At 48.8% G+C, this 22664-nt stretch overlaps 1 pseudogene; it reads left to right on the forward strand.

Moving 5' to 3' along the window:
* The first annotated feature begins 3673 nt into the window (after positions 1 to 3673).
* Positions 3674 to 12689, forward strand: LOC147119017 (uncharacterized; annotated as a pseudogene).
* Positions 12690 to 22664: the final 9975 nt, after the last annotated feature.

Raw genomic sequence — 22664 nt, forward strand, 5'->3', positions numbered from 1 at the left:
GTTGGTGAGGTGGTTCAGAAAGCGTGTGGGATATTTGGCTTTGTAAACAGGGCCATTGAATACAAAAACAAGGAAGTTACACTAAACCTTTACAAATCACTAGTTAGGAACATAGGACAGGAGGAGGCCATTCAGCCCCTCGAGCCTCTTCCGCCATTCAATGAGATCATGGCTGATCTGCGATCTAACTCCATACACCCGCCTTTGGCCCATATCCCTTAATACCCTTGGGTAACAAAAACCTATCAATCTCAGATTTAAAATTAACAATTGATCTCGCATTTTCAAAAGGGTTAGACCCGAAACATCAACTCTAATTTCTCTCCATGGATGTTGCCTGGCCTGCTGAGTTTTTCCAACATTTTCTGTTGTTATCTCTGCAAAATCACTTCAGCTAGTCCCACTCCCCCGCCCTTTCCCTGTAACCCTGCAAATTTCTTTACTTCAGGTACTTATCCAATTACCTTTTGAAAGCCGTGATTGAATCTGCCTCCACCACCCTTTCAGGCAGTGCATTCCAGATCCTAACCACTCGCTGCATAAAAAAGTTTTCCCTCGTGTCGCCTTTGGTTCTTCTGCCAATCACCTTAAATCTGTCTCCTCTGGTTCTCGACCCTTCCGCCAATGGGAACAGTTTCTCTCTATCTACTCTGTCCAGACCCCTCATGATTTTGAACACCTCTATCAAATCTCCTCTCAACCTTCTCTGCTCTAAGGAGAACCACCCCAGCTTCTCGAGTCTATGCAGGTAACTGAAATCCCTCATCCCTCATCCCTGGAACCATTCTTGTAAATCTTTTCTGCACCATCTCTAAGGCCTTCACATCCTTCATGAAGTGCAGTTGAGGCCGAACCAGTGTTTTATAAAGGTTGATCATAACCTCCTTGCTTTTGGACTCTATGCCTCTATTTATAAAGCCCAGGATACTGTATGGTTTTTTAACAGCTTTCTCAACGTATCCAAGTTTGCCGACGATACAAAGATGGGAGGGAAAGCAGTGAGTGAGGAGGACATAAAAAACCTGCAAAAGGACATAGACAGGCTAAGTGAGTGGGCAGAAATTTGGCAGATGGAATATAATGTTGGAAAGTGTGAGGTTATGCACTTTGGCAGAAAAAATCAAAGAGCAAGTTATTATCTAAATGGAGAGAAACTGCAAAGTGATACAGTACAAAGGGATCTGGGGGTCCTGGTGCATGAAACGCAGCAGGTTAGTATGCAGGTACAGCAGGTGATCAGGAAGGCCAATGGAATCTTGGCTTTTATTGCAAGGGGGATGGAGTATAAAAGCAGGGAAGTCTTGCTTCAGTTATACAGGGTACTGGTGAGGCCACACCTGGAATACTGCGTGCAGTTTTGGTTTCCATATTTAAGAAAAGATATACTTGCTCTCGAGACAGTTCAGAGAAGGTTCACTCGGTTGATTCCGGAGATGAGGGGGTTGACTTATGAGGAAAGGTTGAGTAGGTTGGGCCTCTACTCATTGGAATTCAGAAGAATGAGAGGCGATCTTATCGAAACACATAAGATTGTGAGGGGGCTTGATCGGGTGGATGCGGTGAGGATGTTTCCACTGATGGGTGAGACTAGAACTAGGGGGCATAATCTTAGAATAAGTGGCTGCCCTTTCAAAACTGAGATGAGGAGAAACTTCTTCACTCAGAGGGTAGTAAATCTATGGAATTTGCTACCTCAGAGAGCTGTGGAAGCTGCGACATTAAATAAATTTAAAACAGAGATACAGTTTCCTAGCTGATAAGGGAATTAGGGGTTACGGGGAGCGGGCAGGGAAGTGGACGTGAGCCTAGGCTCGGATCAGCCATGATCCTATTGAATGGCGGAGCAGGCCCGAGGGGCCATATGGCCTACTCCTGCTCCTATTTCTTATGTTCTTATGTTCAACCTGCCCTGCCACCTTCAACGATTTGTGCACACATACCCCCAGGTCTCTCTGTTCATGCACCCACTTTAGAATTGTACCCTTTCGTTTATATTGCCTCTCCTCGTTCTTCCTACCAAAATGTATCACTTCGCACTTTTCTGCGTTAAATTTCATCTCCCACGTGTCCGCCCATTTCACCAGCCTGTCTATGTCCTCTTGAAGTCTATCACTATCCTCCCCACTATTCACTATACTTCCAAGTTTTGTGTCATTGCATATTTTGAAACTGTTCCCCGTACACCCAGGTCCAAGTCATTAATATATATCAAGAAAAGCAGTGATCCCAGTACCGACCCCTGGGGAACACCACTGTGTACCTTCCTCCAGTCCGAAAAAGAACCGTTCACCACTATTCTCTGTTTTCTGTCACTTAGCCAATTTCATATCCATGCAGCCACTGTCCCTTTTATTCCATGGGCTTCAACTTAGCTGGCAAGATTATAATGTGGCACTTGTCGAATGCCTTTTGGAAATCCATGTACACCACATTAACTGCATTGCCCTCATCAACCCTCTCTGTTACCTCATCAAAAACTCAATCAGAATCAGAGCGGCCGGGCCCGGCAGACGTGCGGCTTGGGCCCCGGCACCAGGAAACCCAGGGTGCAGCGCCTCCCCCATCCCAGCTGCTGCTTCCCGGCTTCTTCAGCCAGTTCCGAGTCTGACTTGGGACAAAGGACAGGAGCCAGGCTCCCAGAATGGCCTGCGGCCCTGGGGAGCATGCGCACTCTCAGCGGGGAAATCTGCGCATTGGATAGAGCGATTTCTGGGGCGCGGGGAATTGTGGGTGCTGTGGCCGCCATTAATCAGAGGCTGTCGGGAAGAGTTTTATTGCAGGTTGATGGAAGGTAGGTCCCTGGCCACCTGTGTAGGTCTTTTTGTTGCATCAGTTTGAGCTGGAGTGGAGATGGAGGAGAAGCTGCTGGGTTTAACCCCCATTACTTCTGAGTCCAGGAGGGCCCAACAATTTCCAATGTGAGACAGTCAAGGGAGGTGGATTCTGGGGGAGATTAGGTTGCTAAACTGACACTGTCCCTATTGTTTTAGGAACAAGTATTTCTGTAGAGGCTTTTAATCCAGTTTACATCTACAGATTTGCTTTAATTCATTCTTGAGATGTGAGCGTCGCTGTTGAGAGCAGCAAATATTGCCAATCCCCAGTTTCCTGTTGAGAAGGGGGTGGTGAGTCACCTTCTTGAACTTCTGCAGTCTGTGTGGTGAAGGTACTCCCACAGTGTTGTTCAGTAAGGAGTTCCAGGATTTTGGCCCAGCAACGATGAAGGAATTTCGAAATATGCCTAAGTCAGGATGGTGTGTGACTTGGAGGGGAACTTGGAGGTGATGGTGCTCCCATGCAACAGCTGCCCTTGTCTTTCTAGGTGGTGGAAGTTGCGGGGTTGGGATGTTCTGTCAAAGTTCTGGTTGAGTTGCAAATGTATAAAGTTCCTCTCCTTTGACCCCGCCCCCTCCCACTCCCACCTCTCTCTTTCTCTCTCCTCCCATAGAGGCCAGAGTCTTGTGTAGGCCCAGACCAGGTGGCAGGTTCCCTTCCCTGAGGGACATTAGTGAACCAGTTGGGTTTTTCCGACAATCCGGCAGCTATCATGGTCACTTTTTTCTAGTGCCGACCCCACAAATGACAAGATTCATTGAGCTCAATTTCACACCCTGCCTTTGTTTTCTTGTGGGTTCTCTCTCACGCTCCCTGTTTTAAATTCATTTTACAGGGCATTAGAAGAGGAGGATTTGCAGACGGTAAGCTGACAGAGTCAAGGTCTGACAGAGTCACTCCACTCACGGGATCGGAATATCACCGGCCTCTGAACATGGAAGCAAAAAGCACCGTTCACAGCGGGGAGAAACCGTACACGTGTTCTGTGTGTGGACGAGGCTTCAGCCAACCCTCTGGCCTATCGAGACACAAGTGCGTTCACACTGGGGAGAGGCCATTCACCAGCTCTGTGTGTGGGAAGGGATTCACTCAGTCATCCACCCTGCTGAATCATCAGCGAGTTCACACTGATGCGCGACCTTTTAAATGCCTGGACTGCGGGAAGTGCTATAAAAGTTCCGGGGAACTGATGTGCCATCAATGTGTTCACACTGATGAGAGACCGTTCAGGTGCTCTCACTGTGGGACTGGGTTCAGGCAATCATCTGAACTAACTGTACACCAGCGCACTCACACCAGGGAGAGGCCGTTCACCTGCTCCGTATGTGGGAAGGGATTCGCTCAGTCATCCACCCTGCTGACACACCAGCGAGTTCACACTGGGGAGAGACTGTTCACCTGCTCCATGTGTGGGAAGGGATTCACTCGTTCATCCAACCTGGTGACACACCAACGAGTTCACAAGTGACTGCAGGGCTTGGATTCTGTTGTTATTGCTGCTGTTATTCACATCTAGGACTGAACCACGTTCATTCTGACAGTTGGGGTTTGTTTCTGCTGATGTTAATAACCCCTATAACTGGGATGGAGTTTAATATTCTGGATAGATGTCAAATAAATCAGCTTTGTTTTAAACACATTGTTGTAGATTTTTGTCTTTCCCACCTGAGTGTTTAGCATCACCTTGCTGGAGCTCAGAAAGGACAATCTGGGGGAGGATCGTACGGCAGGAACAGAACTTCAGCCTGGACACAGTCCTTCAGGGCCACACTGAGAGGGGCAAATGCACTTTGGTCTTTCTCGTCTCTCTTCACTGACAGCAAAGGCTCCGTGTGGATTAATCTCGAGGCTTGTGAGAAACGTGTCCCAGCCGCTCTCCGCCATGGTTCAGAGATCCTAGGCATGGAACAGATTGTTCCTTTAGGAATGTACCCCAGTGCTTTTTTTTTAATAGCCTTATTAACGTGTGTCGCTACTTTTAGTGATTTGTGTATCTGTATCCCTGGATCCCTCTGCTCCTCCAGCCCATTTAGACTCTTAGGGGGAAAATTCGGTGGCGCCCCCTTTGGGTCGCTAACGTCGCCGGGGCTAATTTTAGCGCCCCGAAAAAGTTATCGCCCCTGCGCATTAAATTCAGTGGTAGCGCCCCAGGCAGGAGGCGGGGTGCTACTGGAAGCGCTCCCCTCCCTCTTGAGGCGCTACCAGTGAATTTCGCAGCGCTTCATGTAACAGTGCCACGCCCGTCGGCACATAGCACCGGGTCATAGCAGACCTCCCTCCCCGATTAAAGGGGAGGAGCCTAGCATTGTGCACATCGGGGCCCTGCTGGACCACCGGGGAGGGGGGGTGTCGGATCAAGAGGAGCGCCGGGCTGAGCGATCGCGGCCGACACCCCGAAGAAGAATTGTCAGCGAGGATTAATCAGCACTTTCTAATTGGAGATGTTAATCAGTGGAACTTTTCAGACACTGAATTGTAGATTTTGTATCAAAGATCAATTTAGGATTGAAGTAAAAGTTCATAATTTTATTGTAAAATAATTCAGGGACTCTCATCAGAAATTAAGGGGAAAGATCAGACAGCAGTTCTTAAATAAACACTGCAGCCCCGACAACTCAATCAGCTATATATCCAGAATATTAAACTCCAGCCCAGTTATAGGGGTTATTAATATCAGCAGAAACAAATCCCAACTGTCAGAATGAACATGGGCCAGTCCTGGATGTGATTAAGAGCAGAATCCAACCCCTGCAGACACATGTGAACTCGCTGGTGTGTCAGCAAGTTGCATGAATGATTAAATCCCTTCTCACACATGGAGCAGGTGAACGGCCTCTCCGCAGTGTGAATTCGCTGTTGTGTCAGCAGGTTGGATGATTGATTAAACCCCTTTCCACACACGGAGCAGGTGAACGGCCTCTCCTCAGTGTGAATTCGCTGGTGTGTCAGCAGGTTAGATGACGATTTAATCCCTTCTCACACACGGAGCAGGTGAATGGCCTCTCCCCAGTGTGAACTCTCTGATGTGTCAGCAGTTTGGATGACTGATTAAATCCCTTCTCACACACTGAGCAGGTGAATAGCCTCTCCACGGTGTGAACTTGCCGGTGTGTTAACAGGTGGGATGATCGAGTGAACCCCTTCCCACACACGGAGCAGGTGAACAACCTCTCCCCAGTATGAACTCGCTGATGCAGAATGAGGTTGGATGGCTGCTTGAACCTCTTCTCACAGTGAGTGCAGCTGAATGGTCTCTCGTCAGTGTGAACTCGCTGATGTGTCTGGAGAATGCACAAGCGAGTGAATCCCTTCTCACACACGGAGCAGGTGAACGGCCTCTCCCCAGTGTGACTGCGTTGATGAGTTTGCAGCTGAGACGGGTAATGGAATCCCTTATCACAGTCCCCACATTTCCACGCAGTCTCCGTGGTGCGGGTGTCCTTGCATCTCTCCAGGTTGGACAATCGGTTGAAGCCTCGTCCACACACAGAACACGTGTATGGTTTCTCTCCACTGTGAATGGTGCGATGTTTTTTCAGGCTGTATATCTGGTTAAAGCTCTTTCCACAGTCAGTGAACTGGAACATTCTCAATCGGGTGTGTGTGTCTCGGTGCTTTTCCAGTCACACTGATGTTTGAAATCTTTTCCCACAGACAGAACAGGCAAACATTTCTCCTTCCACATTCAGAGGCCGATGATTTTTGGGTCCTGATGAATGGAGTGACTGTCAGATCTTGATGTGATGTTTGGTCTGAGTTAGCGGTGTGTAAATGCTGCCCTTCTCACAGCCTGTAAAAGGAGTTTACAAAAGCCATCACTGTGAGTCCAGGATAGAAATTGACAAGATTCTCTCCTGGTTCCTGGCCAAGGGGGCCATGCATGTGCCCTGCTGCCCCCTGAGCCTCTCAAGATGCCGGCCGTTACCCCGGGCCTGTCACCGGGAGAAAGCCCTGCAGCTGCCGCCCTGCTTGGGGCAAACGCCCGGCCCGGAGGCTCTTGTTCGGGGCCTGAGGCCCACCCCGGGTGTTTGTGAAGCGGATAATGTTGAGTGTTTTAATAATGGGGCCTGGGGCCGCACTCATGTGTGCAGCCCGCGTCCTCCCGGAGTTAATTAAAAAAAAAAATTAAATCTGGTAGTACTTGTTACAACTCATCAATTACATGATAAATCCATTACATTCATTAACCACAATAAGGCAAAGCCTTAAAAAAGCAGCTTTAGGATTAAAAGTACAAATGCAGTAATAAATTTTACAGACAAATCAACAATATTAACAATACAGGTACCCATAGTAAAAAACAATACATACCAGCCCGACTGGCAATCTAGCAACTCTTCATTTTTGCTTGGTATAACCTGTTGTCCTTTTTAAAAAAAACTTAACATTCAAGTGCAACAGTACTTATACAACTCATCAGTTACATAGTAAATCCATTACATGCATTGACCAATTATGGTCAACAATATAAATACAACAATAAATTTTACAGGTAAATCAATAATGTTTACATTACAAACTGCCACTAATTAATAAACCAAGAAGAGAAAGAACCCGTATACGCCAGTCCTACTGGCATCGCTCAATCAGTCATTCATTCCTCCGTTCGTTCGTTCATTCACTCAAGCGTAAATTCCAATGTGCATGACTGCGTGCATGTGTGCCATTTGTCTATCTGCGTGCATGCGTGCGTTCGTTCATCCATCCGGCAGTCTTCACGCTCACCAAGCAACCCTCATCCTGGGGAGCGAGGGCCCTTCATTCGGCCGAACGTAAGTTCCATTGTGTATGCGTGCGTATCATTTGTCTACCTGCGTGCATGCGTGCGTTCGTTCATCCGTCCGGCAGGCCTCACGCTCACCGAGTAACCCCTATCCTGGAGAGCGGGCCCTTCATTCGGTCGATCGTAAGTTCTATTGTGTATGCGTGCGTGCGTGCATATATTTGTATCCGCATGCGTGCGTTCACTGGAGCATTCGTTCGTTCGATTAAGGAAGGTTTTAACACTAAATAACACCACAATATAGAAAATCCCACAACCATATCAAAAAATCATTTAAGACTTCAAGTAAACTACTTTTAACCAGAACCCAAAACTTCTTCAAAAACAAGTAATACCAGTTCAACGCCAGTCCTATTGGCACTCTAATAACTCCTCGTCTTCACTTGATGTTATCCAACCATATAATGTCATAATCCTTATCCACAGTCTTCAACCTTTCCACAGAAAAGAAGCCGACGACTTTCTCAAATCCCGTAAAAGAAGAAAATGACTACTCAAATTCCCTTCTTCTTGCTGTTATCACTCACAGGACCCAGCCATCAAGACATCATTATTCCTTGCCGATATACCTTGTTTTTTTTAAATTTTCCTTTTTTACTTTTATCCCGTTCTCTTTTCCCATCTTATGGCCGCTCAAGCACCATACTATAGATAGGAACAGTCTGTCTTTCCTCCACCAAATGGCGGCGCACAAACCCGATCCCATCACCGAAACAAAGCCTCACAGCTGCCACCAGATGGAGCGCAGGCAGGGCCGCTGGAACTCATTCGGGCCGGAGACCGTTCTTCAACTTTAGAAACCGTGCAGCATGCTCACCCACAGCATCTCCCGACTCCGCTTCTGTTGACCAGCCGCTCCGCCCTAGGCCCCTCGCCTGGGGTCCTCTGTGCTGGGCCTCCCGCCTAGGACACTCTCCTCTGGGTCTTCCACCCTGGGCCTTCTGCACTGGGCCCTCCGCACTGGCATTCCCCGTGAGCAGCCGGGGTGTGGAGCAGCCCGTTCACACAGCACCGAGCAGAGCTGAGCTGCTGAGAATCTCGCAGACTCCCCCGGAGTTCATGAACCCGCTCCCTGAGCTCGGGGTGTGAGCAGCCCGCGTCCCCCCGGGGTTCATGAACCCGCTCCCTGAGCTCGGGGTGTGAGCGGCCCGCGTCCCCCCGGGGTTCATGAACCCGCTCCCTGAGCTCGGGGGGTGAGCAGCCCGCGTCCCCCCGGGGTTCATGAACCCGCTCCCTGAGCTTTCTCACCTGATGTGTCAGCGGCTGCTGCCAAGGTCCGCGCATGCTCAGCTCACACGGCCCGGGTGATTGACGGGAGCTCCGGACCAATAGGGAGCGAGAGGGGCGGGGCTGGAGTACCGAACGGGCGGCGGGTCCATCAACCAATCGGAGTGTGAGAGGGGCGGGGCTTGACCTTTAACCCTGAACAACAGAAGGTGAGCTGAGCATGCGCGGACCTTGGCAGCAGCCGCTGACACATCAGGTGAGAGAGCTCAGGGAGCGGGTTCATGAACCCCGGGGGGACGCGGGCCGCTCACACCCCGAGCTCAGGGAGCGGGTTCATGAACCCCAGGGGGACGCGGGCCGCTCACACCCCGAGCTCAGGGAGCGGGTTCCTGAACCCCGGGGGGGCGGGAGCCGCTCACACCCCGAGCTCAGGGAGCGGGTTCATGAACCCCGGGGGGGACGCGGGACGCTCACACCCCGAGCTCAGGGAGCGGGTTCATGTACCCCGGGGGGACGCGGGCTGCTCACACCCCAAGCTCAGGGAGCGGGTTCATGAACCCCGGGGGGACGCGGGCTGCTCACACCCCGAGCTCAGGGAGCGGGTTCATGAACCCCGGGGGGACGCGGGCCGCTCACACCCCGAGCTCAGGGAGCGGGTTCATGAACCCCGGGGGGACGCGGGCCGCTCACACCCCGAGCTCAGGGAGCGGGTTCATGAACCCCGGGGGGACGCGGGCTGCTCACACCCCGAGCTCAGGGAGCGGGTTCATGAACCCCGGGGGGACGCGATCCGCTCACACCCCGAGCTCAGGGAGCGAGTTCATGAACCCTGGGGGGACGCGGGCTGCTCACACCCCGAGTACAGCCCCAGGCCCCATTATTAAAACACTCAACATTATCCGCCCGCTGCTTCCCGGTTTCTCCCGATTCGCTCAGCCAAGGGGCCCCGCGCCATACTCCGGGACAGACAGGAAGTCAGGGAGTGTCTGTAAATGGAGACTGGTCAGGGAGTGTCTGTAAATGGAGGAGAAATTGTGACTGGCCAGGGAGCATCTGTAAATGAAGGAGAAATGGAGATTGGTCAGGGAGCGTCTGTAAATGGAGGAGAAATGGGGACTGGTCAGGGAACGTCTGTAAATGAAGGAGAAATGGAGATTGGTCAGGGAGCGTCTGTAAATGGAGGAGAAATGGGGACTGGTCAGGGAGCGTCTGTAAATGGAGACTGGCCAGGGAGCGTCTGTAAATGGAGACTGGTCAGGGAGTGTCTGTAAATGGAGGAGAAATGGTGACTGGTCAGGGAGTGCCTGTAAATATAGGAGAAATGGTGACTGGTCAGGGAGCGTCTATGAATGGAGGAGAAGTGGTGACTGGTCAGGGAGCGTCTGTAAATGGAGGAGAAATTGTGACTGGTCAGGGAGCATCTGTAAATGAAGGAGAAATGGAGATTGGTCAGGGAGCGTCTGTAAATGGAGGAGAAATGGGGACTGGTCAGGGAGCGTCTGTAAATGAAGGAGAAATGGAGGTTGGTCAGGGAGCGTCTGTAAATGGAGGAGAAATGGGGACTGGTCAGGGAGCGTCTGTAAATGGAGACTGGCCAGGGAGCGTCTGTAAATGGAGACTGGTCAGGGAGTGTCTGTAAATGGAGGAGAAATGGAGATTGGTCAGGGAGCATCTGTAATGGAGGAGAAATGGTGACTGGTCAGGGAGCATCTGTAAATGGAGGAGAAATGGTGACTGGTCAGGGAGCGTCTGTAAATGGAGGAGAAATGGAGATTGGTCAGGGAGCGTCTGTAAATGGAGGAGAAATTGTGACTGTTCAGGGAGCATCTGTAAATGGAGGAGAAATAGAGACTGGTCAGGGAGCGTCTGTAAACTTCTATAATACGAGTAAATGAGTGGAACTGGCCTCCAGACTGAGTCAGCGCTTTAAGGAGGGGAAGAGAGACAATCTGGAGAGGAGAAAGAAATAGTAGGAGAGCGAGCGATGAATCTCGAACAATGACCAGAGAGCGGGAGGAGTGTGGCGGATGGGGGAGTTACAGCTTTGGCGGAACGAAAAGTGAAAGAATGTTCCTTAGCAACTAAATTGTCTGTTCTGAATATCTATCTTGTATTTACAGTGATGACCTTTGTAAACTCCTTCTACAGGGTGTTAGAAGGGCAGGATTTACAGACGGGAAACTCAAACCAAACATCTCGTCATGATCTTACAGAATCACTTAATTCGTATATGATTGGCCTCTGATTATGGAAGGAGAAATGTTTGTCTGTTCTGTCTGTGTCAAAATATTTAAATCATCATTGAGGCTGGAAAAGCACCGAGACACACATACCCAAGTGATCCAGTGCACTGACTGTGGAAAGAGCTCTACCCAGTTAGACAGCCTGAAAAAACATTGCACCGTTCACAGCGGGGAGAAACCATACACGTGTTTTGTGTGTGGGCGAGGCTTCAACTGATCTTCCAATGTGTTGCGACACAAGGACACCTGCACCATGGAGAAACGGTGTAAATGTGGGGACTGTGGGAAGGGATTCGGTTCCCCATCAGAACTGGAATCTCATCGGCGCAGTCACACTGGGGAGAGGCCATTTACCTGCTCTGTGTGTGGGAAGGGATTCATGAAATCATCCAGTCTTCAGAAATATCAGTGTATTCACACTGGAGAAAGGCCGTTCACCTACTCTGTATGTGGGAAGGGATTCACTCAAACTTCCACCCTGCTGGGACACCAGTGAGTTCATACTGGAGAGAGACCGTTTAACTGCTCCAGTGTGGGAAGGGATTCAGTCTTTCCTCCACCTTACTGAAACACCAGCAACTTCACACCAGGGAGAGGTCATTCACCTGCTCCATGTGCGGGAAGGGATTCACTACTTGATCCAACCTTCTAACACACCAACGTATTCACACTGATAACAGACCTTTTAAATGCTCTGATTGTGAAAAGGGCTTTAAAAGCAAACAGGAACTGGTGACACACCAACGCACTCACACCGGGGAGAAGCCGTTCACCTGCACTGAATGTGGGAAGAGATTCGCTACATTATCCCAACTTCTAACACACCAGCGAGCTCACACAGGAGAGAGAGCGTTCACCTGCTCTGTATGTGGGAAGAGATTCACTCGCTCATCCAACCTGTGGAAACATCAGCGAGTTCACATTTGATTTCAGAGTTTGGATTCCGCTGTTATTGCTGCTATTAATCACATCAAGCAACAACAACTTGCATTTATATAGTGCCTTTAACGTAGGATAATGTCCCAAGGCATTGCACAGGAGCGTTATCAAACAGAATTTGACACAGAGCCACTTAAGGAGTTATTAGGACAGATGACCAAAAGCTCCCTCAAAGAGATAGGTTTTAAAGAGCGTCTTAAAGGCGGAGAGAGAGGTAGAGAGTCGGAGAGGATTAGGGAGGGAATTCCAGAGCTTAGGGCCCAGGCAGCTGAAGGTATGGTCGCCAGTGGTGGAGCGATTAATATCAGGGATGCACATGAGGCCAGAATTGGAGGAGCGCAGATACCTCGGAGTGTTGTAGGGCTGGAGGAGGTTACAGCGATAGGGAGGGTGAGACCATGGAGGGATTTGAAAACAAGGATGAGAATTTTCGAATCGAGGTGTTGCTGGACCAGGAGCCAGTGTAGGTCAGCGAGCACAGTGGTGATCGGTGAGCGGGACTTGGTGCGAGTTAGGACACGGGCAGCAGAGTTTTGGATGAGCTCAAGTTTACGGGGGGTGCAGTGTGGGAGGCCGGCCAGGAGAGTGTTGGAATAGTCGAGTCTCGAGGTAACTAAGGCACGGATGTTCATTCTGGCAGTTGGGGTTTGTTTCTGCTGATGTTAGTAACGTCTATCATTGGGCTGGAGTTTAATATTCTGGATTTATGTTAAATAAATCAGCTTTCTTTCAAACACGGTGTCAACTGCTTGATGTCTTCAAGGTAATTGATGTCCCAGTTACTGATAATTTGTACTTTTTCTCCTTTCTGACTCTAGATTATTTTAGTTCTCAGGCCTCCGGTTACTCTCATGGACAAGTCCCAGCTCCCCATACCTTCCAGAGTGCCTTTCCCAGCCTTGGTATCCAGGGAAGGTATCGGTAACATGCCCGGGATCACTAAACACAAAACTCAGTCTGTTAATCACTTTCAGCTACTGGACTTAGCGTGTGGCCCACAGCATCTCTCTCACCTTCGATGTGTGAATAGTGTTGAGTCTGTGTTTTCAAATGTAGTTATGCTGAATAACAGGACACAGACTACAGAAATAATTAAACAGGTCTTTAATGATTGAGGGTCAGGGCTGAACTGGGATACACTTTGCTCTGCAGGGTTTATATACCAGTGTGGTCACCACCAGTACTACAATGTACAGGAGCCATCAAAAAGTAGTCCATCACCTTAAGGTATCCTCTTAAGGTGGTACAGGTTACATACACTACAATTCCTCCCCTTTTAGCTTAACAGTGTACACCCCAAATTAAACATTACATGGATAACATATATACAATTTACACACAACTGTTCAAAGATTCAGTCTCTGAGGAGGCCTCCTGATCCGGCCCAGATAACGCCTTTCAGGGGTCTCTGGTTCTCGTTGCTGGGGTGACTCATCCACTTGATCTCCTATGGATTGAACATCATCAGGTACGTTCGAGTCTGAAGTAGATGCTACAGGCTCAATAAGTTCTTCAACTGGTGTCTCTGCCGTAGACATGGGGTCGACCCTTGTTCTCGATTCCACAAGTTGGTCAGCATGATGTCGTATTACGTTCTCTCCAACGTCTACCGTGTACATCAAGGGTCCTTGTCATGCACGAATTGTTCCAGGTTGCCATTTATCATCCCTGTAGTCCCTGGCCAACACTGGTTGTCCTATTTCGAAACTACGAGTGGCCTTGTTATTTACATGCTGGAATTGCTTGTTTTCGACTTCCCTTCGCACATTGGGTTTTAACAAATCCAACCGGGACCGCAACCTTCTGTTATAGAACATTATGGCAGGGCTTTGATTTGTCACTGAATGCGTGGCGTTTCGATATGCCATCAGGAAATTGTCCACCTTGTGTTGTAGTGGAATATGGTCTTCACTCATGGCCTTTATCGCCTTTTTGAACGTTTGAACAAATCTCTCGGCCAACCCATTTGTAGCCGGATGATATGGGGCAGATGTATAGTGTTTCACTCCATTCTTTTTCATGAATTTCTGGAATTCTTCTGACACGAACTGTGGTCCGTTGTCTGAACATATTTGCTCCGGCAACCCATTCCTTGCAAATATGGTTCTTAGAACTGCGATCGTCTTCTCAGAGGTAGTGGTCGACATCTTAATCACTTCTGGCCATTTAGAATGTGCGTCTACTGCTATCAAAAACATGGAATCCATGAATGGACGTGCAAAGTCGATATGCACACATTGCCATGGGGCTGAAGGCCATTCCCACGGATGCAGCAGTGCAATTGGAGGTGCATTTTGAACTTTTTGGCACCCTGAGCAGCTTTTAGTCAGATCCTCTCTTTGTTTGTCGATACGTGGCCACCACACATAAGCCCTAGCAAGGCTTTTCATCTTGACTCCCCCCAGATGACCTTCGTGCAATTCTTTCAGAAATCTCTCTCTTAATTTTGGAGGAATAATCACCCTTGTACCATACATCAATGTTCCTTGACATACGGACAGCTGTTCTCGTCTGGCTGAGAATGCTGGTAACAGTGGTTTGCCATGTGCTGGCCATCCCTTCACTGTCAAGTCGTAGACCCGAGACAGTGTCAGGTCATTTCGGGTCTCTCTCTCAATACCCGCATTGGTGACTGGTAAGCATTCGATGATGGTCGAGTGAAATATCTCTACAGGGTCAACTGCCGGTGCCTCTTCCGCTGTAGGTAGTGGCAGGCGCGACAGCCCATCAGCATTACCATGTTGTTTTGTACCTTTGAGTTCAATATCATATTGATGTGCCCCTAGGAAAAGGGACCATCTCTGAAGCCTCTGCACCGTCATTACCGGAACACCCTTCTTAGGGTTGAAAATGGAAACCAACGGCTGGTGATCTGTCAGCAGCGTAAACTTTTGGCCTTGCAGGTAATGGTTAAATTTCTTAACTCCCCACACGAGGCTGAGAGCCTCCCTATCTGAGCATAGTTGCGCTCAGCGGAGGTCAATGATCTGGATGCAAAAGCAACTGGCCTTTCCGAGCCATCTGGAAACTTATGTGAGAGCACTGCCCCGATGCCATATGGAGAAGCATCACAAGCTAAGCGAATAGGCAGCATTGGGTTAAAGTGAGCCAACACTTCCTTAGAGGTGATCAGTGCTTTGCTCTTTTGAAACGCCCGCTTACAATCATCGCTCCACTTCCATGGTATTCCCATTTGCAAAAGAGTGTTTAGCGGGTGTAACACCATGGATAAATTTGGAAGAAACTTATGGTAATAGTTAACCAACCCGAGGAACGACCTCAACTGGGATACATTCTCCGGTGCAGGAGCTTTTACAACAGCTTCGATCTTGTCAGGTGACTTATGGAGCCCCTCCCGGTCAATGACGTGGCCGCAGTACGAGATTCGCTTTTGAAAGAACTCGCATTTCTGGCGATTAACTCTGAGCCCATATTCTTTCAATCTGATGAGCACCTGCTCCAAATTCACGAGGTGATCATTATCGTTATCTCCTGTAATCAGGATGTCATCCAGGTAGCATTGTGTGCCTGGAATTCCCTGCAATACCTGCTCCATGGCCCTTTGCCAAATCGCTGGAGCCGATGCCACTCCAAAAACCAGTCTATTATACCGATATAAGCCCTTATGCGTGTTGATCGTGAGATACTGACGTGACGCTTCATCAACTTCCATCTGTAGGTCCGCCTGCGCCAGGTCTATCTTAGTGAAGTGTTTCCCACCAGACAGCGAAGCGAAGATATCTTCAATCCGCGGAAGCGGATATTGCACTGTGTGAAGAACCGGATTAACAGTGATCTTGAAATCGCCACAGATGCGAACCTTCCCAGGTTCCCCCAGCTTGTTGCTCAACAAACGCTTCATGACAGGAACAATGGATGTAGCCCATTCGCTCCAGTCCACCTTGGACAGTACCCCTGAACATTCTAGCCCTTCCAGCTCTGCTTCCACAGCAGGTCATATCATTCTGGCTTTGAAAAATTTTGGGTTTGCATGTTCTTCAACCTTGATGGTTGCCGTAATTCCTTTCAGTGTTCCAAGTCCTTGTTGGAACACCTCCTTAGCATCGTCTAAGATTTTGGACAGTCATTTAGGTTTGACGTCGTCCTCCTTACAGGCATCTACAGTCAGTGCTTGTATGGAATGCCAGTCCACATTTATTCTCCGGATCCATTCCCGTCCCAGTAGTGGCGGACCTCCATCAGGTAACACATACAAGTCCATTTTCTGAAATTCTTTACCATTGTAGACCACGTTTACTTTTATCTTTCCTTTGGGGTATACTATTTGCCCCGTGTATGTTTTCAATACAATCTCCGTATCCCTCAGGGGAATGTGCGAGAATAACCTTTTGTAATCTTGCTTATTCATGACCGTTAATGCCGACCCAGTGTCCAATTCCATCTTCACTTGGACTCCTGCTATCCGAAGCGTGACCCAGATAGTTTGGTGGTCTGCTGTGTTACCCACATTATGTACTTTCAGACAACCCAGTTGCTTACTGCTGGAGTCTGAATCCGTCTTCTGTTCATCTGAACTGTTCTCTGTCACCTTGTGTACTTTTTGTACTTCTCCTGCGGTGACTTTTTGCTGCTGGTCTTCTTTCCTGACCGGCATACTCTCGCTATGTGACCAAGTTTGCCACATTGCCTGCATTCTTTATCTTTGAACCAGCACTGGTTCTGGTCATGTGTTGTCCTTCCACAATGATAGCACTTTACTGTGCCCAATGCCATTTCATTGGTGCTGAATTCCAATGGCCTTTGCTGTATCTCTGCAGTGCCTCGTGCTGCTGCCTCGTGCGATGCTGCAATGCTGAAAGCTTTGTCCAGCGTAAGGTCCTTTTCCTCTAGCAGTCGCTTCTGGGTTCCTTCCCTTAGGAGCCCACACACAAACTTATCTCTCAGTGCGTCTGCTAGTCCTGTACCGAACTGACAGTACTTTGATAACTTGCGGAGTTCGGTTAGGAATTCAGCGTTGCTTTCTTCTTTAAGTTGAATTCTTTTGTAGAATTTAAATCGTTCCGCTATCAGCAGCGGCGTGGGGTTTAAATGCTCTTGCAGGATAGTAAAAATATCCGCGAAACTCTTCCCTACCGGTTTATCTGGTGTTACAAGGTTCCTTAATAACCCGTACGTCTTCGCACCCATCGAGTTTAATAGGGTTAGTGCTTTCTTATCCTCCGGTACCTCATTCGTTGTACAGTAAACTTCGATGCATTCCACATAAGTGGCCCAATCTTCCACATCATTATCAAAAGCAGTGATGTTACCCATTTTTGGCATCCTTGTTGAGTTTCCTTTCCTTCGGATATGATTATTATTTTATTTTATTTTATTTTTTATTTTTTTTCAAAATGGCGGCTGCCCGTGCTTGGCGGCTTTTCCCGCGCTTGTCTTCTTCCCCCGCCGACTCAAAATGGTGATTCCCGTGCTGTTGCCATTCACGCCTCCCAGCGGTCCTTTATTTTCCCCTACACTGCTGCTCTTGTTCCCCGCCGCTCCCGCGCTCCTTGTGGTCATAAACGCTTTTCTGGCTGCTGCGCGTCTCTGCCCCGATTGCAGTCCAGCCCCTGACACCAGCTGCGGTCATGTTCTCCGCCCTTTTCGTTGTTTCCCTCCCCTTCTCTTACTGACAACTCGGCCGACTTCCCCCCCATGCCGCTCGATCGGGCTTACCCGCCGCTGTCGTCGAAGGGATGTTCACTGATGTTTGACTTCGTGGCCAGAAACCAACTCGGATTCCCGATGGCCTCCCATGCGATGCAGTGCCCAGCAGGATGTTGAGGGTGGATGTCCTTGTTCGACGCCCGTTTCAGAGGACGAAGCTTCCTTTGATGCAACTGCCGCTAGGTAAGATCAGACTCGTCGCCACTGTTGAGTCTGTGTTTTCAAATGTAGTTATGCTGAATAACAGGACACAGACTACAGAAATAATTAAACAGGTCTTTTGTGATTGAGGGTCAGGGCTGAACTGGGATACACTTTGCTCTGCAGGGTTTATATACCGGTGTGGTCACCACCGGTACTACAATGTACAGGAGCCATCAAAAAGTAGTCCATCACCTTAAGGTATCCTCTTAAGGTGGTACAGGTTACATACACTACAAATAGAGCATCACGCCTCAGAAGCTGGTTTAGATTTAAATTAACTCAGGAAATTAAACAAAAGACAAACAAGTAAACACATCATGACCCAATAATCCAGCTCTATATTCACAAGAGAAAGCCTGTTATCACACTCCTCGAGTGGATGGAATAAAGAAAGATCCCAAATGTAGGGGCCGCTCGAATCCATTGTAAATACCTTCCAAATCCTGACAGTAATCAAGAGGCTAATGGACTGTCGGCCTTTATCTCCAGGGGGCTGGAATACAGAAGCGATGCTGCAGTTGTACAGAGCCTTGGTCAGACCCCATCTGGAGATCTGGGCACCGAACCTAAGGAAAGATATGTTGGCCTTGGAAAAGGTACAGCACAGATTCAGTGGAGTGATACTGGTTGAGGGAGAGAAAGCAGAGAGTGGTGGTGAATGGTGTATGGAAGAATGAGAGGCATCATGAAGTGTTTTGAGGATGTAACTGGTAGAATAGATAAGGGAGAACCAATGGATGTGGTGTATTTGGACTTTCAGAAGGCTTTCGATAAGGTCCCGCATAAGAGATTAGCGTGTAAAGTTAAAGCACATGGGATTGGGGGTAAGGTACTGATTAGGATAGAGAACTGGTTGGCAGACAGGAAGCAAAGAGTTGGAATAAACGGGTCTTTTTCCGAGTGGCAGGCAGTGACTAGTGGGGTACCGCAGGGATTGGTGCTAGGACCCCAGATATTCACAATATATATTAATGATCTACACGAGGGAACTAGATGTAATATCTCCAAGTTTGCAGATGGCACAAAGCTGGGTGGGTGTGTATGCTGTGAGGAGGATGCAGAGAAACTCCAGTATGATTTGGACAGGTTGGGTGATTGGGCAGATGCATGGCAGATGCAGTATAATGTGGATAAATGTGAGGTTATCCACTTTGGTGGCAAAAACAGGAAGGCAAATTATTATCTGAACGGCAATAGATTAGGAGAAGGGGAAGTGCAACGAGACCTGGGTGTCCTTGTGCACCAGTCGCTGAAGGTAAGCATGCAGGTGCAGCAGGCGGTTAAGAAGGCAAATGGTATGTTGGCCTTCGTAACGAGAGGGTTTGAGTACAGGAACAAGGCTGTCTTGCTGCAGTTGTACAGGGCCTTGGTGAGACCACACCTTGAGTATTGTGTGCAGTTTTGGTCACCTTATCTGAGGAAGGATGTTCTTGCCATGGAGGGAGTGCAGCGAGGATTCATCAGATGTATGAGGAGAGATTGGGTCGATTGGGCTTATACTCGGAGTTTAGAAGAATGAGAGGGGAATCTCATTGAAACTGATAAAATTCTAACAGGAGTAGACAGACTAGATGCAGGAAGGCTGTTTCTGATGGCGGGTGAGCCCAGAACCAGGGGTCACAGTCTAAGGATAAGGGGTAAGCCATTTAGGACAGAGATGAGGAGGAATTTCTTCACCCAGAGAGTGGTGAACCTGTGGAATTCGCTACCACAGAAGGCAGTTGAAGCCAATTCATTAAATATATTCAAGAAGGAGTTAGATATTTTTCTTAAGGCTAAAGGGATCAAGGGATATGGGGAGAAGGCAGGGACAGGGTACTGATTTTGGATGATCAGCCATGACCTCATTGAATGGCGGAGCAGGCTCAAGGGGCCGAATGGCCTACTCCTGCTTCTATCTTCTATGTTTCTATGTTTCTTTCCTCACTTGTTACCCCAAAGCTGTAAATCCCCATCCCACACACTCTCCCTCCTCCCTGTGCTGAAATCCAAACCCATCGCACCATCTCCAACATTTCTTTCCTCCACTCCCAGTTTTCCCCCTCCCTCTACTCTGGTTGGGTTCAGTTCTCCACCCGCTGTGTGCAGAGTGAGAATAAAATCAATGAGTCAATGATTGTCTCTCCTGGTCACTGGGACCCTGAAGCCCCGCCCAGTCTTTGTTCCTGCCCAAGATGGCCACACATGCGCCGTGATCCCGGCCTGTCCAAGATGGCGGCCAGTGACCCCGCTGACCTGGGCGGCCGGGCCTGTCACCGCGAGGCAAACCCGGGGCCTGTGGGCTCTTATTCGGGGCCTGCACCGGGTGTTAATGAAGCTTCCCAGCCCAGCCACAGATCGAATTGCTCCCTGAGCCCAAGATACCCTACCGCCTCCCGGGAGCGTCTCTTCCAACTCACTCCGTCTCTACCACTCGCACTGCACATGTTCAGAGCACAGCCCCGTCCTGCGCCTGCACACTGGGCTCCTATAGTCATTGATAGGGCACATTCTGCTGCGCGGGGGATTCTGGGTTACGAGACTGCTGTTGGAAGCCCCAATTGGTGAAAAAAATAATTTATTGTCATCCGATTGAGAGTGAGCATTTTTTGACTACCGGTAGGGGTGACATTAAGTAGTCCCACTGTGACCAGACGGGAACAAAAAACCGTTTAGGCAAGAGCCCTAGTGCACCACAAATATGAAACAAACAGTAATAACTATGCAAAAGCAAAATACTGCGGATGCTGGAAATCTGAAATAAAAACAGAAAATGCTGGAGATACTCAGCAGGTCAGGCAGCACCTGTAGAGAGAAACAGAGTTAACGTTTCAGGTCGATGACCCTTCGTCAGAACTGGAAAAAGTTGGAGATGTAACAGGTTTTAAAGCAAGTGTAGGGGTAGGGAGAGGGGGGAGGGGAGGAAAGAACAAAAGGGAAGGTCTGTGATAGGATGGAAGGCAGGAGAGATTAAGAGACAAAAGGGATGATGGTGCAAGGCAAATGGAGATGGTAATGGGACAAGTTAAGAAACAAAAGATGACTCTAGATGAAGTGTAAATGGCAGGATGGTCAACAGCTGCCATGTGAGAGAGAGAAAATATGATTGGGGCCGAGGTTATGATCTGAAAATGTTGAACTCGATGTTGAGGCCAGAAGGCTGTAAAGTGCCTAATCGAAAGATGAGGTGCTGTTCCTCGAGCTCACGTTGAGCTTCATTGGAACAGTGTAATAGGCCGAGGACGGACAGGTCAGAGTGGGAGTGGAGCGGAGAATTAAAGTGACAGGCAACCGGAGGCTCGGGGTCACCCTTGCGGACTGAACAGAGGTGTTCTGCAAGGTGGTCAGCCAATCTGCATTTGCTCTCCCCAATGTAGAGGAGACCGCATCGTGAGCAGTGAATAAAGTACACTAATTTGCAAGAAGTACAAGTAAATCGCTGTTTCACTTGGAAAGAGTAGTTGGGGCCCTGGACAGTGGGAAGGGTGGAGGTAAAAGGGCATGTGTTGCATCTCCTGCGCTTGCACGGGAAGTTGCCAGGGGAAGGGATTTTGGAGGTGATAGAGAAGTGGACCAGGGTGTTTCGGATGGTGCGGTCCCTTAGGAATGCTGAAAGGGGAGGTGAGGGGAAGATGTGTTTGGTGGTGGGATCATGCTGGAGGTGGCAGAAATGGTGGAGGATGGTCCGTTGAATGTGGAGGTTGGTGGGGTGAAAGGTGAGGACAAGGGGAACCCGATCGTGGTTCCGGGAGGGAGGGAGGGGCAGGGGTGAGAGCAGGAGCACGGGAAATAGAACTGACACGGTCAAGGGCTGTTTCAACCACGGTAGAGGGGAATCCTCGGTTGAGGAAAAAGGAAGACATGGCGGAAGCACTGGTATGGAAGGTGGCATCGTCAGAGCAGACGCGGCGGAGATGGAGAAACTGGGAGAATGGAATAGAGTCCTTACAGGAAGCGGGGTGGGAGGAAGTGTAGTCCAGGTAACTGTGGGAGTCAGTGGGCTTATAGTATATGTAGCATACAGCGACACACACAAATATGACGGAAAGATGGCTAGCAACTTCCCTTAACTCCCTTAATTCCAACCCTCTGATTTCTGTTTTGTAGCCATCTTTCCATCCATTCTGCTGCCTGGCCCTTCACTCCACACGGCCTGACCTTGGTCATCTTCTAGATCTTACAGACTGTTATGGATAGCAAGCTGGTTACAAAACAGGAAACAGAGAGTAGGGGTCAGGAGTAGCTACACAGACTGGCAAAAGGTGGAAAGTGGTGTTCCACAGGGATCAGTGCTGGGACCACTGTTTACATAAACGATTTGTACTCGGGAATCAGAAGAACAATTTCTAAATTTGTTATTGGCACCAAGTTGGAGGGTAAAGTTAATACTGAGGAAGACTGCGACAAAATACAAGAAGATATTAATACCTTTGCAGAATGGGCATGTAATTGGCAAATGAATATCAATATAGATAAGTGTGAGGTGGTGTATTTTGGTAGGAATAATAAGGAGGCCACATACTACTTGGAAATTAAGAGTCTAAATAGGGCACAGGAGCAAAGCGATCTCGGGTTCCAGATACACAAATCACTAAAAGTAGCGACGCAGGTTAATAAGGCCATAAAAGAAGCAAACCAAGCACTGGGGTTCATTTCTAGAGGGATAGAATTGAACAGCAGAGAAGTTATGTTAAACTGGTATCGAATCTTGGTTAGACCACAATTGGAGAATTGTGCCCAGTTTTGGTCTCCAAATTATAAAAAGTCGAGGCACTGGAGAAGGTGTA

The sequence above is a fragment of the Somniosus microcephalus genome, chromosome 4 (genome assembly GCF_052327205.1).
Source record: "Somniosus microcephalus isolate GS21.2 chromosome 4, FLI_Smic_1.0, whole genome shotgun sequence".
Taxonomy (NCBI): Eukaryota; Metazoa; Chordata; class Chondrichthyes; order Squaliformes; family Somniosidae; genus Somniosus; species Somniosus microcephalus.